Source organism: Pelobates fuscus, chromosome 5 (assembly GCF_036172605.1).
Source record: "Pelobates fuscus isolate aPelFus1 chromosome 5, aPelFus1.pri, whole genome shotgun sequence".
Taxonomy (NCBI): domain Eukaryota; kingdom Metazoa; phylum Chordata; class Amphibia; order Anura; family Pelobatidae; genus Pelobates; species Pelobates fuscus.
The window spans coordinates 31527077-31543642 of record NC_086321.1 but is presented as its reverse complement, the minus strand read 5'-3'; positions in this window follow the sequence as shown (position 1 = coordinate 31543642).

Genomic DNA, 16566 nt, shown 5'->3' with positions numbered 1-16566 from the left:
TAAATGTGTTGTTTGTAATACATTTTTGTTAGTGGTTTTATCCCAAACTGTTCTGTTAGATGCAATAAAGAATCATTTTAAACACCGTGGTCATGGAATGGTTTTGGTAAATGATTTAGTGGTCTGCCCACTAAGCCTTGAGATCTGACTGCTTACTTTGAAGAAAGGCTAGGGGTACATATGAAGCTTTAAAGGGCACTTTTAACAAAATAAAAAAGAGCTGAACATATGTCTGAGGACTATATTAGGGCATTCTAACATTTTAAAGAAGTGTTTAAAAATAGTGTAAGGATCACATAATTATCTATCAAAAAATAATCTGAGTTTCGAAATAGTATTTTGTGGGTAGGCATTTAAATCACGTCATACCTCCAACTCCGGTGTCCTGTAATTTGGGACGCCAGTGGGAGATGGGATAAGGGGCAGGCCACTGGCGCCCACTTTCTTGAGTACACACAAGCCTGCCTGTCCATCATGCAGGCCGGCCCAGTAAGAGCAGTCCCTTGTGGCTCTGGAAGGAGCAGAGTTTCAATGTTCTCTGCAGGGTCCTAATTCCCTGAGCATAGCCCAAGTGCTTCTAATGATATTGTTTGTTTATATATGTTTAGAACAGTTCCATGGTGTCTACATAAACAGGACACTAAGGAACTAAATTGGAACAGCGTGACATGACCCAAAAAATCAGGACTGTCCCAACGAAATCCTGATGGTTGGGAGGCGCGTCATGTATTCTTTATCTCAGTGACACTGTTGCTGAAATCGGTGTGATTCACAGAGGGGAAAATCACCAACATCTGAATTTGCTTCAGCAAACCTGGAGAAATTAACTTGAAGCAGTTTGGGTGAAAGGGAGGATTAATCGCGAGGAAAAATCACTATGTTTACCATCAATTTCAAAGAATGGCCTCTAGATCTATATGACCCTAATTAGTCCTGTAATAAGTCCGAATAATTCAAAATATGCTTGGAACGGAAGTTCTTGAACTTTTTCAGAATTAGTCCAACAATAGCAATTTGAGAATGAGTGAATTAATCCTGAAATAATTAAGTAGGCAAACAGCTGAATGTAATCAAACAGGAAAATACTGGATTACATGGGCCTTTCTTGATAACTTTGGATTTGCCAAGTAATATGTATTACAGCGTGAGATGAGGGCGGTGAGGGATTTTTGGGAGGATTAGCACAGTACTCACGGCCTATTGACAAATATGGTGTAGAACTCGTGTACAGAAGTGAAATGTGCGCTTTATTTCAGAGGGTGCAGAGTGGCTGGATTTTGGGGATGACATCCAAACGCAACTTACACTATAAGCACTACAACGCACAGTAGTGGTTATGGTGCTCAGAATGCTCCTTTTAATGAACTGACATGTTGTATTCATCTCTCCAACGGATGAATGTTAAATTAAAAAGCCTGTGTCTTTTGCAGATATACGGGTAAAATTACAATCCAGCATCGATATTCGATTGATATTTGGTATTAGACGAATTGTTTTTAGTATTATGGCTGCCATCACAAGTGATTACAACATTGGTTAGGTTGCTGCTATGCCTAGCCCTGCCATTGGCACTTACACCACCTTTATTTTACTTATTTTACAGATTTTTTTATTTGTATCCATATTAAACTTGGGATTCCCATCTGGAAATTAATAAAAACTTAAAAGTCAATTCGGCTACAAGTATTTAGTAAGGATTCAAATATATGTGACTTTTTTAAACAGCTGATAACGTTAAAAAGAAAACGGGGCTTAGGAAATGTGACTCTTATGAAGTGTAAAAAATTATAGGAACCACTGTATTATACAAACCCAGAACTTTTTCCTAGAAATACCTCTCTCTTACTAAATATAGTGTAAACTGTTCTCTTGCAGTAGTTGTTCAACCAAGTGTCTAACGGAAGATGTTACAAAATTGTGTTCTCTATGATCCAGTAAAAAGGCACAGTTTGTACTTTAGGAGTAATTTCATCAGAAACCTTTTTCTAGATGTCTCTGAATATTACATCTAAATGTTCATGGCTTAAAGTTAATATATAAATGTGTTGTCTGTAATACATTTTTGTTAGTGGTTTAATCCCAAACTGTTCTGTTAGATGCAATAAAGAATCATTTTAAACAGCGTGGCCATGGAATGGTTTTGGTAAATGATTTAGTGGTCTGCCCACTAAGCCTTGAGATCTGACTTCCTGCTTTGAAGAAAGCATCATAAACTCTACAGTGGACTCTAGTGATGATAATTGGCGTGAGCCTTTACAGGGAATTTTTAGTCCCGAAAATAACAATAGTTCCCTTCTGTCCACCCCCCTTTATCTACCTCCTTTGTTAGTATAAAATTAAAGTTTATCAAAGATTATTTGTGACGGTTGTCACCATCTCTGGGGGCTGAAGAAAGACACGTTATGTAGGTCCCCAGATTGCTCTTTTTTGTAGTCACCATGTGCCTATTATAAGTACAGGGTGTGTGTTTTTCCTCCCCTTTTCCTTGTTGTTTTCCCAGAAGAGTGTTGTCTCATTGTTCCAGAGACACTTTCAGGCTAGTTCAAACTGGCTGTTCTGCCAAGCACTTAAATCTACCATGTGGTCCTCAGCCCTAGTTGTTGTCCATCCCCACCCTGCTTTGTAAACACAGTAATGCATTTACACTAATGGAAGTTAATTAGGTTATTGTGTGATTGTGAAACTGTTATTGTGCAACACTTCTGGGCGTCCAGTAGGTAATTAAATAATAGTGACTTAAACAAATTATGCCATGGTCACCAAGACTCTAGGGAGGGACTCACATTGTTTTAATTTATGACCTCCTGTTGGGAATGTGCCTATAGAATACCTGTGTTGTGTTCAATAAAGTCAATTCTTATTCACCCTTCAGTAAGTATCAGCTAGTGTTTGGGTGAGACAGTCATACACTCTGCAGGAGATCGGTCAGCACCAAAGTAGCTGTTTAGTAGATAAGGGAGTGCACTGGATTTTCATTTTTACTGTACTTATTGGCCCCCCAGCAGCACCCCATTTAAGCATGTTCAGGTGAGTGCAGCCAACCCCTTATTTTCATATATATATATATATATATATATATATATATATATATATATATATATATTTAGGAGTCTAGCCAGCTCCTTGGTTCTGCACCCCTCCCTGTCACAGGCGCCTTATCTCAGGACCCTATTTAGCCTTGTAATGCAGAGAACTCGAGATGGAAGGATTTCCCTAAGTAAGTAGCTAATTTAGCAGACAGTTGGCTGTTATAGTAGGACCTGCCAAAGATGGGGTACATTGACGTTGTGGCAGGCTTATGCAATGTATGTTCATATAATGTAACTAAACCCCGATGATTTTTTGCCTAGATTAGGTGTTTTTAATAAAACAAACAAAATCAGTCAGCATCAAAGTAGCTGTTTAGTAGATAAGGGAGTGCGCTGGATTTTCATTTTTACTACACTCTGCAGGAGAGTCTGATCACTTTGGGACTATAGTCTGATACTCTTCTCTAGTGTGAGAAAACTTTGGATAGACCCCAGTGAAACTGCGGTGACTGAGAGCATATGTGCTCCAGGTGCCCCAGTTACATCTAGGAAGCGTGCTTGACAGAGGTACCTAGCCGGGGTTCCAGGCGCTCTGTCCCATTGCTTACATCCTTTCCAGTGCCAGGACTCCTCTGCTGTAGCTTTCGAAGGCGTCAACATGTCTAATGTCCTCTTAAATCTTCTCTCTCATAGAGAGGAAATGGTTTGGAAATAACCATTGCTGGGTAAAAATAACAGGCCCACTGCACCCATACCACTTCATGGAGAAGTGGTCTGGGGGAGTTTAGTGGTCGTTGAAGCTACACTGATCAATGTTAGATAAACAAATATTTTTCATGAACTGATAATGGCTAAACCAGGGGTAGTCAACCTGGTCCCTACCACCCACTAGCTTAGAAGTTCAGGTGGGTGGTCGTGGGTTCTGCAGAACATGCCCAGGGGGCCTCGATGACCATGGACCAAGGCCAGCAGGGAAAATCCTTTCATCTCCCCTGCCGACCCATGCAGAACCAGCCTTGCTGTAAGACCTCTTAGGCTGGTGAGGAGATCAAAGATCTCCCTAACCAGCCCGCTGACACTTAGTTCCAGCAGAGGGAGGGAAGGACCTGGGAGGCTCTGTGTTCCTCCTGCAAGCAGGCTGGTTGGAGCATTGCCATGCCTTAACATGGCAATGCTTTGATACAGTCGTAGGAACTGCAGGCTAAAGTGAACATGCCACCACTGGACCACCAGGGCTTGCAGCATTATGTCCTCCCTTGCTGGTAAAAGGTAAAAAGAATAAGGGGTGGGGGGGAGACATTAAGATAGATTTTCACATCTAAACACAGCATAGACCATATGCACACAAACACACACTACACCCCTCACACACAGACTGCCCCCTCACACAGACTGCCCCTTCACACATGCACAGCACCCTTCACACACGCACTGCACCTTTCACACACACACACGCGCACACGCGCACACGCGCACACGCGCACACGCGCACACGCACACACACAGCACCTCACTGATACACATAGAGAAAATAGTAGAATAGAAAATAGAAAAAAGGAAAAAAAAAAGAATAGGCTAATTTAAGAACATATATTTTTGCAAAAACCCTCCTATCTTAAAAAAAATGAAACCAAAATTGCATGTGCGCAATAAAATGAGTTACTGCGGCACTGGTGGGTGGTAAGGAAATCTTACCATCAACAAACATACAAAAGTGGGCGGTAGGTATTAAAATGTTGTCTACCCCTAAGATAAACTATTGTCAAAAGTATTGTGATAGTGTGATTGTGACCACTTTTAGATCATTAATGCCTTATCAGAAATGATCATGTTGGTAATAAACTAATGATAATCTGCTCATCTTCTAAACAATCTATTGTACAAATATATTTTATCTATATGTTTCATAACTATTTTTTATATGCCTGATTTAATGCCCCCCTCCCCCAAAAAAACCCTTCTAGATCAAACACTACGCATGTGCCTCTATAGATAACATGTATTTCTATAGATAACTAGCATATTACCATTCTGCCTGTAATATACTGACACACTGTGGCTAAATATTGGCATGACACAACTTTAATATAGTTACAGCGTGGCTATTTCAGCCTAAATTTTACAAATTGTTTTTCAAGTCAACAAGAATGGATGTTGAATAAACTACTTAATAGTGAATAAATCCCTTGGTGACTTAACATGTTTCATTGGTATTTTTAAAAAAAACTATATATATATATATATATATATATATACTATTTATATATGTAAAAACCCTATAAAATTTGTATCTTGTAATACCTTTTTTATTGGACTAACAATTTTGTAATGAAAAGCTTTTGGGAGAACCTCCCTTTCACAAGTCTGAAGCATTTTTGAGCAAGACGACACATAGAATTGATAGTTTAGCCGACATGCGCCCGGAACACGCTGAGCCCACAGAAGGCAGAGACTACCAAGAGACATAAGAGGACACTCTGAAAGCAAGTCTCTCTGTCACACAGATTTAGCCTAAAACCCTGGACTGAACAAGCAATGGGGGGATGAGGGGGTAAAACCTAGCACTCACCAGCGGTAGCTTATACCCAGTTAAATGTTTATGCATGTTGCCTACCTGTCTAAGCATGACACTCTAGATTGTATACAAACCAAGTTTAGCATGTCCATCACTAACGATGATAATAATCTACTGACATTTCAAAGCTTGTTACCTAAAATTCAGAGTACGCTTATTACCCGATATAAACGTCTGAAGCCCCATAGTTTGTTAAACTCATGTTATAGCATGGTTACTACTGTCTATGGATATCCCATGGCTTTTTAGCCTCATACTATATATATAGAAATGTGCTTTTTAATCTGCCACAACTTGAAATACTATAAAAATGCTTGCAACTGCTGTTGTGGCCCTGCAAGATTGCTGTTACTCCAAGCACAAATATAATAAAGAATAATAAAAAAAAAAGAATTGAAAGTTTAGTTGTGATATACCGTATTTTTCGCTCCATAAGATGCACTTTTTTCCCCTCAAAAGTGAGGGGAAATGTCTGTGCGTCTTATGGAGCGAATATGAAGCTTTACTTACCTGTCTTGCAGCGTTGGCCGGCAGCACAGGGCGCACCGCGGTAGTGGAACTTGAATTTCATGTTCCGGTTTCCGGCGGGACTGAAAGGAAGTGTGCACAAGCTGAGTGCGCACTTCCTTTCAGTCCCGCCGGAAACCGGAACATGAAATTCAAGTTCCACTACCGCGGTGCGCCCTGTGCTGCCGGCCAACGCTGCAAGACAGGTAAGTAATAATGGGACAAGGGGAGGGGGACAGTATGGGAGAGAAGAATATGGGGAGGGGGATGAAGTCTATGGGGAGGGGGGGGGGATGAAGTCTATGGGGAGGGGGATGAAGTCTATGGGGAGGGGGAGGGGGATGAAGTCTATGGGGAGGGGGATGAAGTCTATGGGGAGGGGGGGGATGAAGTCTATGGGGAGGGGGGGGATGAAGTCTATGGGGAGGGGGGGGGATGAAGTCTATGGGGAGGGGGGGATGAAGTCTATGGGGAGGGGGGGATGAAGTCTATGGGGAGGGGGGGTGAAGTCTATGGGGAGGGGGAGGGGGATGAAGTCTATGGGGAGGGGGAGGGGGATGAAGTCTATGGGGAGGGGGAGGGGGATGAAGTCTATGGGGAGGGGGGGGGATGAAGTCTATGGGGGGGATGAAGTCTATGGGGAGGGGGGGATGAAGTCTATGGGGGGGGATGAAGTCTATGGGGAGGGGGGGGATGAAGTCTATGGGGAGGGGTGGGGGGGATGAAGTCTATGGGGAGGGGTGGGGGGATGAAGTCTATGGGGAGGGGTGCGGGGATGAAGTCTATGGGGAGGGGGGGGATGAAGTCTATGGGGAGGGGGGGGATGAAGTCTATGGGGAGGGGTGGGGGGATGAAGTCTATGGGGAGGGGGGGATGAAGTCTATGGGGAGGGGTGGGGGGATGAAGTCTATGGGGAGGGGGGGATGAAGTCTATGGGGAGGGGGGGATGAAGTCTATGGGGAGGGGTGGGGGGATGAAGTCTATGGGGAGGGGGGGGATGAAGTCTATGGGGAGGGGGGGGATGAAGTCTATGGGGAGGGGTGGGGGGATGAAGTCTATGGGGAGGGGTGGGGGGATGAAGTCTATGGGGAGGGGTGGGGGGATGAAGTCTATGGGGAGGGGTGGGGGGATGAAGTCTATGGGGAGGGGGATGAAGTCTATGGGGAGGGGGATGAAGTCTATGGGGAGGGGGGGATGAAGTCTATGGGGAGGGGGTGGATGAAGTCTATGGGGAGGGGGTGGATGAAGACTATGGGGAGGGGGTGGATGAAGACTATGGGGAGGGGGTGAGTGAAGACTATGGGAGAGAGGAGAAGACTATGGGAGGGGGGGACACTATGGGACAGGGGAGAAAAAAATATTCTGTACAAACTGTCCCATAGTAAGAAACACTATGGGACAGTTTGTTCACAATATTTTTTTTCTGGGTTTCTTCCTCAAAAAACTAGGTGCGTCTTATGGTGAGGTGCGTCTTATGGAGCGAAAAATACGGTATATATCACAACTAAACTTAACATTGTATTATACATAATACAATGTTAAACAAAAATCTGCACACCAGTCAAGCCATAAGACTTGTTTTTTTCACTGAAATCACAAATCTGCAGTGATGTTAATACCACAAAGGATTCTGGGTGGGCATATATATGCAAATTAATTTAACAAAGAATCACAATCCTCATTCCATTTTAAACATGGATTCGTTTGAGTCTGTGTTTGCTGTATAGAACAGCTTTGAAAAGTTTACAATGTATAACATTGTATTAACTATCCACAGACTTCAGGTGGAAGGGGTTTTTAATCACATTTCTGTCCCCACCATAAACTATTTGGATTTTACATAGTTACATAGCTGAAAAGAGACTTGCGTCCATCAAGTTCAGCCTTCCTCATCTTTGTTTTTTGCTGTTGATCCAAAAGAAGGCAAAAAAACCCAGTTTGAAGCACTTCCAATTTTGCAACAAACTAGGAAAAAAATTCCTTCTTGACCCCAGAATGGCAGTCAGATTTATCCTTGGATTCAGCAGTTATTACCCTACATTGAAAGATTATATCCTTGAATATTCTATTTTTGCAAGTATGCATCTAGTAGCTGAACATCTGTATGGACTCTGATAAAACCACTTCTTCAGTCACAGAATTCCACATACTTATTGTTCTTACAGTAAAAAAACCTTTCCTTTGCCTTAGATGAAATCTTCTTTCTTCCAGTCTAAACGCATGACCTTGTGTCCTTTGTGAAGTCCGGTTTGTGAATAGATTTGTGAATAGGTTTGTATTGGCCCCGAATATATTTGTAAAATGTTATCATATCCCCTCTCAGGCGACGTTTTTCTAAACTAAATAGGTTTAAATGTGTTAACCTTTCTTCATAGCTGATATGTTCCATTGCTTTTATTAATTTTGTAGCCCGCCTCTGCACTTTTTCTAGTGCCATAATATCCTTCTTTAGAACAGGTGCCCAAAATTGCACAGCATATTCAATGTGTAGTCTTACCAGTGATTTATAAAGAGGCAAAATTATATTCTCGTATATATATATATATAGGTAAGAGAAAAGTGCTAGTGCGCTGAAAAATATGTATAGAGACACCTCTAAAATATTCCAGTGACTCTCCAAATATAAAATAGTGGTTTTCACAGAGACCCAAAGACAAGTATGTGCACCCAACACACTGACACAAATATACTTATAGCCTTATAGCCTGTCAATGTTGGTAGCTGGGTACTGTAATCAGGGAGACAAAAACAGGGAGGGGGGACAATAGGAGGTACTCCTAGTGCATTAAAGTAAAAATATACACATAAAACACATATATATTAAAATCCCTATAGGTAAACAACTCACAATTGTGGAGTGGTATAAGCCCCACTCACGGCTATCATGCCCAGGGAGGATCAGCCCCTTGGGTACGTGGGATCCACAGAAAAGCTCTTTGTAACCACTGTTTTAGACGCAAAAATTTATTGGTTTAAAATGAATTCCAAGCAGTAAAACATAAGAATGGGTCAGTCCAACCGCAAGCTCACCACACCAAATCAATCTGTAACAGGGATAGATGATAAAACGTAAGTCTTAACTCCTGTTTACTTCTGTTTCGAGGTGCCTCTCGCCGGTGGATGTTTCCCAGTCACTTCCGTGTGCGTCAATGCCGTGGTCACGTGACGCGTTTCGCCCCGCCTCTCGGGGCTTTCTCAAACGAGCAATATTCTCCTCCCACAAAAGTACGAAATTTATATCGGATGTCCTCGGGCCGTGATCCAATCGGCCACTAAGTCTATCAATGTTCAAATTACAGTTCAATTCCCTTCCATTATGGGACATCCGATCTACTCCTAAAATTCTAAAAAATTATTTTTAAAACACTTATTAAGACACTTACTATTAGCCAATATAGGGCATAATCCTACACCATACAAATACAACCATTGCACATAAAAACTTCTCTGTCTCTTGGAAACACAATTATACCAGCAATACTACATTTGAACAAAGGGGTTGATCTCCTAAATGAAAAAAATGAATCTGCACATCCTATAGAGGTATAAAAAAAGGGGGATATCCCCAAAAAATAACCTTTACATTTAAATTTATCTATATAATGTAGACCCCACAATAGAACATACAGAAAAAAGTAAAACATATATAAATATCCATATAAATACAAATAAAACTTCCTCTCTCGAGTAAAAAATCTTTAGGAAAAGGGGGACCTCTATAAAAAGTTACATAACTCAAAATCCTTATTAAGACCGGACGGGGATAAAGTATCAAGTAAAAAGATCCAGCGCATCCCCTCCTGTCCGATCTTACGAATAAAATCCCCTCCCCTCCAATCTCTGAACACCCGTTTGATCCCCACAAATTCCAGTCCACTGGGATCCTGATTATGCATATTTTTAAAATGTTCAGAGACACTGTGGCACTCCAGCCCTCTTTTGATGTTGTATATGTGTTCCCTTATACGAACATGGAGAGGACGTGTAGTCCTCCCCACATACTGTAGGTGTGTCAGGGTACCTGAAGTCTCTACCTCCGAGAGAGGTAGAGACTTAGACGTTCATCCGTCCGGACGCCATGTTTCCTCTGTTCCTCGCGGTCGACCCGGTCACACAAACGCCGGCCGCGAGGGAGTCTCTTCCTTTTGTAGCATGGTGCCCGGAGGCCGACGTCATCACGCCAATCCGGAACGACCTGTCACTCAGTCCGAGACAGACTAATCAGGTTTCGTCGGAGGCGTGTCTATCCTCTCTAGCCAGGGTATTTAAACATACTTCGCCCTGTTGCTCATTGCCCTGTCGTGGTTCTAGCCTGTCTAGTCACACAGTGCTCTGGTGTTTCTCAGTTATCCTTTTGGTTTCGACCCGGCTTGTTTCCTTTCTCTGTTTACCTCCGTTATCCTTGACCCGGCTTGTTCCTCGCTTACCTGTCTTCTCGTTCCCTCGACCTCGGCTTGTCTCTGACCATTCTCTATACTCTCTGTACGTTAGCCCGGCCATTCTAAGGACCGGTATACGTACCCTGTACCTGTTTGTACTTTGCGTGTTGGATCCCTGTCCCGATCCTGACATTACGACAGGGCCAATGGATCCTGCAGGTACAAACAGTCAGGTTGGTTCCTCTGATTCCAGGTTTGACGCCATGGAACACAGAATGGACCAAATGGCCTTAGCACTACAGGCATTGTTGTCTCGTGCTAATAATCCTCCAGAGGAGACGCGTCCTACTCCTATTTCCTCTGTAGGTTCAGGCCTAGAGGTAGCTACTGTAGGTGCCTCTTCCCGTGTTACTCCACCTGTACGTTATGGTGGGTCACCTGAGAAGTGTCGTGGTTTTTTAAACCAGATCAGCATTCACTTTGAATTGCAACCTCGCTCCTATCCTACCGATAGGGCAAAGGTTGGGTTTATTATCACCTTACTCATTGAGAAAGCTCTGAGATGGGCTAACCCATTATGGGAGAACGATAACCCGTTGGTATACAATTATACTGCCTTTGTAGCTGCTTTTAGAAGAACTTTTGACCCCCCTGGTAGAAAGGTCAATGCAGCCAGATTACTGTTGCGCCTGAGACAGGAGAACCGAACATTAGTGGATTATGCACTAGAGTTCAGGTCTCTGGCGTCAGAAGTTAAGTGGAATGAACAGGCTTATATGGATGTATTCTTGAACGGGTTATCAGATGTTATCCTTGACGAAATTGCTACTAGGGAGCTACCAGAGAATTTAGAGGACTTAATTTCGTTCATTTCTCGTATTGATGAACGTATAAGAGAAAGACAGAACACTCGAGAGAGGAACCTAAGACCTGCCTTTAAATTAGCACCTGCATTTCTAAGTCCTGAGTCCAATACCTCACTAATTCCTGAACCTATGCAGATAGGCAATACTCATCTCTCAGAAGAGGAGAGACTGTACAGGAGAAGGGAGGGATTGTGTATGTATTGTGGAGTCAGAGGTCATTTACGCCTGAATTGTCCTGTTCGCTCGGGAAACGCCCGCACCTAAGTTTCTCTAGAGGACAGGCCTTGGGTGTTTCTATTTTGTCCTCTACGCATAATTACAAAAATCACAGGCTTTTACTACCAGTTTCTTTAACATGGAAGAAGGAAGTACTTAAGACCGTGGCATTGATAGATTCCGGCGCTGCTGAGAATTTTATCGATCAAGCCTTTGCCACTAAGCACACTATTCCTTCCCAGTTAAGAGAGAACCCCTTGGCCGTTGAGGCCATTGATGGTAGACCACTACTCGAGCCTGTTATTACTCGTGAGACTATATCCATGAGCCTGTCTGTTGGTATCTTACACGAGGAGAGTATATCTCTTATGCTTATTTCGTCCCCTTCCGTTCCCATAGTCCTGGGGTATCCATGGTTAAAGAGACATAACCCTACTATCGATTGGGAGTTAGGGGAGATACTCTCGTGGGGTCAGGGTTGTCAGGAGAGGTGTTTACAGAAGGTATCCCCTTTGGCTGTAATTTACACACCTGACACTACTACCCAGCCTAAAGAGAGACAGATACCTCCTTTGTACATGGACTTAAAGGCAGTATTCGATAAAAAGAACGCTGATACTCTACCTCCACACAGGTCCTTTGATTGTAAAATTAACCTATTACCTGGCACCATGCCTCCTAGGGGCAATGTATACCCTCTATCCACTAAAGAGAATGCTGTTTTAGAGGAGTATATTCAGGAGAATTTAGACAAGGGATTTATCAGGAGATCCTCATCTCCTGCCGGGGCTGGGTTCTTTTTTGTTAAGAAGAAGGATGGGTCACTCAGACCTTGTATCGATTATCGAGGGTTGAATAAAATAACCATCAGGAATGCCTATCCTATCCCCTTGATTACAGAACTCTTTGATCGGTTAAAGGGCTCTAAGATTTTCACCAAGTTGGACCTCAGAGGGGCGTACAACTTGGTGAGAATTCAGCAAGGCCATGAGTGGAAGACAGCGTTTAATACCCGCTATGGTCATTATGAGTATACGGTCATGCCTTTTGGTCTCTGTAACGCACCTGCAGTTTTCCAAGATTTGATTAACGAAGTTCTTAGGGAATTTCAACATGATTGTGTTATTGTCTACCTGGATGACATACTCATACACTCTAAAGAGATTGAGACCCACCATCGACAAGTCAGACAGGTATTACACAAACTTTTACAACATGGTTTGTACTGTAAACTTGAGAAATGCAGTTTTGACCAGACCCAGATAGACTTTCTTGGATACGTGATTTCTGGGGAGGGCTTTAAGATGGATCCTGACAAACTCCAGTCTATTTTAGATTGGCCATTGCCTCAGGGACTCAAAGCTATTCAGAGATTTATTGGCTTCTCTAATTATTATAGACGCTTCATTAAGGGCTACTCGTCTATTATTGCGCCCATCACCAATATGACCAAACAAGGGGCGGATACTAAGACATGGTCTACTGATGCTCTAGCTGCTTTCAAGAGTCTCAAAGAACTTTTTGCTTCTGCTCCAATACTAGTCCATCCGGATACGACCTTACCGTTCCTGCTCGAGGTCGATGCCTCTGAGACAGGAGTAGGGGCGGTTCTGTCACAAAGATTGGGGGTAGATAAACCATTGCACCCATGTGGTTTTTTTTCTAAGAAACTTTCGGGCCCTGAGAGCAGATATGACATCGGCGACAGAGAACTCTTAGCAGTCATTAAAGCCTTAAAGGAATGGAGACATTTATTAGAGGGAACCTTACACCCTATTACTATCCTGACGGACCACAAGAACTTGTCCTACATTGGGGAGGCTAAGCGCCTGTCCTCTAGGCAGGCTCGTTGGTCCTTATTCCTGACTCACTTCAACTATGTGCTGACTTATAGACCTGGTTCAAAAAATTCTAAAGCCGATGCCTTATCTCGCCAGTATGAACCTTCTACTGTACCTGAGCCGGTCCTTTCCTCTATAGTTCCGAAATGCAATATTGTTGCTCATACGAATCTCAGGATTCATTCTCCGTTACTGGCCGAGATCGTTAAGCTACAACATTTAGCACCTAGACAGACTCCTGTGGGTCGACATTTCGTTCCTCCTGCTCTTCAACTGGAACTGTTGCAGTGTTTCCATAACAGCAAGATGGCGGGACATCCTGGTATTCGCAAGACTTTTGCGTTGATCTCTAAGGATTTCTGGTGGCCTGCTTTACGTAGGGATACTAAAGATTTCATCGCTGCATGTGAGGTTTGTACTAAGACCAAACAACCTCATACGCTTCCTTGTGGATTCCTGCACCCCTTAGAAGTTCCAGAGAAGCCGTGGTCCTGCTTGGCCATGGACTTTATTGTCGATCTACCTATCTCTAAAAAACAGACTGTTATCCTCACCGTGGTTGACAGATTCACTAAGATGGCACACTTCATTCCTCTGCCTAAACTTCCATCTTCTCCCGAATTGGCCGAGATATTCGCTAGGGAGATTTTTCGCCTACATGGGATACCCTCTCAAATTGTGTCTGACAGAGGTTCCCAATTTATTTCCCGTTTTTGGAGGTCCTTCTGTTCGCAACTTGGTATCAAATTGAACTTTTCTTCTGCCTATCACCCTCAGTCTAATGGAGCTGCTGAACGTACCAACCAGAAAATTGAACAATATTTGCGATGTTTTGTTTCCGAACACCAGGATGATTGGGTCGGTTTGATTCCTTGGGCAGAGTTTGCACACAACAATCTCGTTTGCGATTCTACTCATTCAAGCCCCTTCTTCATGAATTATGGCTTTCACCCGTCTATTCTTCCTTCGGCTTCTCCTTCCCAGGGGGTGCCGTCGGTTGATGTTCATGTTGCTAATTTGAGGAAGTTGTGGGATCAAACTCGGCAAATCCTTACGCACAATTCTATGCTGGTTAAGAAACATGCTGATAAACGTAGAAGGGCGGCTCCGCTCTTTGTTCCGGGTGATAGGGTATGGTTGAGCACGAGGAACATCCGTTTAAAGGTGCCCTCCATGAAGTTCGCTCCCCGTTATATTGGACCTTACAGGGTGTTGTCTCGTATCAATCCAGTTGCGTATCGTCTAGCTCTTCCTGATACCTTACGCATCCCTAACTCGTTTCATGTGTCGTTGCTGAAACCTCTTATTTGTAACAGGTTCTCCTCCACAACAGCCCCTCCTTGTCCTGTTCAGGTGGAGGGTCAGGAGGAGTATGAGGTTAACTCCATTATTGATTCTCGTATCTCCCGGGGGAAAGTACAATATCTGGTCGATTGGAAGGGATACGGTCCTGAGGAGAGGAGTTGGGTACCTCAGGAGGATGTTCATGCTCCTCGTCTCCGCAGGGCGTATCACTCTCGCTTTCCATCTCGTCCCGGTTCTTTCCGCCCGGTGGGCGTATCTGAGGGGGGGGGTACTGTCAGGGTACCTGAAGTCTCTACCTCCGAGAGAGGTAGAGACTTAGACGTTCATCCGTCCGGACGCCATGTTTCCTCTGTTCCTCGCGGTCGACCCGGTCACACAAACGCCGGCCGCGAGGGAGTCTCTTCCTTTTGTAGCATGGTGCCCGGAGGCCGACGTCATCACGCCAATCCGGAACGACCTGTCACTCAGTCCGAGACAGACTAATCAGGTTTCGTCGGAGGCGTGTCTATCCTCTCTAGCCAGGGTATTTAAACATACTTCGCCCTGTTGCTCATTGCCCTGTCGTGGTTCTAGCCTGTCTAGTCACACAGTGCTCTGGTGTTTCTCAGTTATCCTTTTGGTTTCGACCCGGCTTGTTTCCTTTCTCTGTTTACCTCCGTTATCCTTGACCCGGCTTGTTCCTCGCTTACCTGTCTTCTCGTTCCCTCGACCTCGGCTTGTCTCTGACCATTCTCTATACTCTCTGTACGTTAGCCCGGCCATTCTAAGGACCGGTATACGTACCCTGTACCTGTTTGTACTTTGCGTGTTGGATCCCTGTCCCGATCCTGACAAGGTGACACGGGCATTGGAGGAGATATATCACATTATTGGAGTGACAGCTAATATGTTCTCTAATGTTAAATTCTTTATTGTTCCTTCCTGATTTAAACATTAAATCTGTCTTAACATCTCCCTTATTAATAGTTCTACATGCGTAGCACATCTTGCACTTATAAAAACCTTTTGATTCCCCTAAAAACATACCAGGTGGTCTCCTTGTTTTTTCCTTATGAAAACTCCGTACTAAAGTGCTTCTTAAACTAGGCGCCCCTCGAAAGGTGACTTTAGGTATAGACGGTAACAGGTCTCCCAACTCTTTATCCGTTTTTAATATTGGCCAATATTTCCTTATTATGTGTTTGACCGATCTATGCTGGTCATTAAAATCAAACACTAAAACATCTTTAAAACCATCTATATCTTCACTCTGTCCCTGTACTTGATCTATAAGTTCCCGCTGTGTTTTTCCTTTTACCTCATTAAGTGCTTTTTCTAAAATTTCTTCTGGATATTTTTTCTCTTTAAATTTTTTCATGAGATCTTGCGCTTGCTCCTGATATCTAGTTTCTTCCGTGCAGTTTCGTTTCAATCTTAGGAGCTGGCCCTTCGGTATGTTGTTTAACCATGGGGAATAATGCCCACTGCTATAGGATACATATCCATTGACATCTACCTTCTTAAAAAAGGTTTCTGTCTTGAGGACTCCTCCATCAACGAAAATTTTTAGATCTAAAAAATCAATGGACTATCATTTAAATTTGATAAAGATGACGATGTAAGAGAGGAAATAGACAAAAATGAAAATGACATTGAGGAGATTTTTAAACGGTTAGAAAAAATATTAATCAAAGAGACCAAATATAAATGGGAGATTGCGACAATGGAGAAGTATTTGTCTGAGAAGATAACACCCAGGGGCCTAAGGTTCTTCAAAACACCCACGTTTGAGAAAGAAAATGAAAAATATACCAAAATATGGGAAGATGCATTAGAAAGATTTTCTTTTGAATGTATGAACATTCTCAT